At 46.6% G+C, this 1,523-nt stretch overlaps 1 protein-coding gene across 1 annotated transcript in view; it reads right to left on the bottom strand.

Annotated features, from left to right (window-relative positions):
• Nucleotides 1-1,144: 1,144 nt before the first annotated feature.
• The window catches only part of LOC126763892 (uncharacterized), a 53,426-nt gene continuing 53,047 nt past the window's right edge, over nt 1,145-1,523 (bottom strand). Inside the window, exon 2 of the mRNA XM_050481654.1 lies at nt 1,145-1,322. The gene's annotated coding sequence lies outside the window, so the exon portion shown is untranslated. The remainder of the gene's footprint in view (nt 1,323-1,523) is intronic.

Genomic DNA, 1,523 nt, shown 5'->3' with positions numbered 1-1,523 from the left:
ATCTCCCGATTGTTGGCCACAATCGCCCATGCGCAACATTATTGCCCCAGAAAGTCGAAAGATCGACTCCTTTCACACAACATTGGATGATACTGACATCCTTGAGAGATTTTCATCTTACCCCCGGGCTCTCAGGGTAATCGCTTACATGTTCAAATTCATCGAGCGACTCAAACTTAGAATTAAGGGAATACGCACAGCATATTCCCAAGGCGATACAGTGACGCACCTAGACTTACAAAAAGCAAAGGTCGCTCTTATCGCATCTACTCAAGCGCGCTATTTCAGCCAAGAGATATCGTTACTAAGAGAATCGAAGCCGATTGACAAAAAGAGATCACTTTTAGTACTAAACCCATTCATAGATACGAAGGGTCTACTTCGTGCAAATGGTCGGCTTGCCAATTCAAGCCTAACGTATAACGAACGTCATCCCATTGTTATACCAGAGAGATCGCAACTTGCCACATTATATCTCAATTATGTCCTCTTCTTCTTAATTGGCGTAGAAACCGCTTAAGCGATTATAGCCGAGTTAACAACAGCGCGCCAGTCGTTTCTTCTTCTCGCTACGTGGCGCCAATTGGATATTCCAAGCGAAGCCAGGTCCTTCTCCACTTGGTCCTTCCAACGGAGTGGAGGTCTTCCTCTTCCTCTGCTTCCCCCGGCGGGTACTGCGTCGAATATTTTCAGAGCTGGAGTGTTTTCGTCCATCCGGACAACATGACCTAGCCAGCGTAGCCGCTGTCTTTTAATTCGCTGAACTATGTCGATGTCGTCGTATATCTCGTACAGCTCATCGTTCCATCGAATGCGGTATTCACCGTGGCTAACGCGCAAAGGACCATAAATCTTTCGCAGAACTTTTCTCTCGAAAACTCGCAACGTCGACTCATCCGTTGTTGACATCGTCCAAGACTCTGCACCATACAGCAGGACGGGAATTATGAGTGACTTATAGAGTTTGGTTTTTGTTTGCCTACTCAGTCCGAAGTAGCACCTGTTGGCAAGAGTTATCCTGCGTTGGATTTCTAGGCTGACATTGTTGGTGGTGTTTACGCTGGTTCCAAGATAGACGAAATTATCTACGACTTCAAAGTTATTACTGTCAACAGTGACGTGAGTTCCAACTCGCGAATGCGACGACTGTTTGTTTGATGACAGGAGATATTTCGTCTTGCCCTCGTTCACTGCCAGACCCATTTTCTGTGCTTCCTTGTCCAGCCTGGAGAAAGCAGAACTAACGGCGCGGGTGTTGAGGCCGATGATATCAATATCATCGGCATACGCCAACAGCTGTACACTCTTATAGAAGATGGTACCTTCTCTATTTAGTTCTGCGGCTCGAACTATTTTCTCCAAAAGCAGGTTGAAAAAGTCGCACGATAGGGAATCGCCTTGTCTGAAACCTCGTTTGGTATCGAACGGCTCGGAGAGGTCCTTCCCGATCCTGACGGAGCTTTTGGTGTTACTCAACGTCAGTTTACACAGCCGTATTAGTTTTGCGGCGATACCAAATTCAG

Source organism: Bactrocera neohumeralis, unplaced genomic scaffold, assembly GCF_024586455.1.
Source record: "Bactrocera neohumeralis isolate Rockhampton unplaced genomic scaffold, APGP_CSIRO_Bneo_wtdbg2-racon-allhic-juicebox.fasta_v2 cluster09, whole genome shotgun sequence".
NCBI classification, from domain to species: domain Eukaryota; kingdom Metazoa; phylum Arthropoda; class Insecta; order Diptera; family Tephritidae; genus Bactrocera; species Bactrocera neohumeralis.
This window is presented reverse-complemented; position numbering and strand designations above follow the sequence as displayed.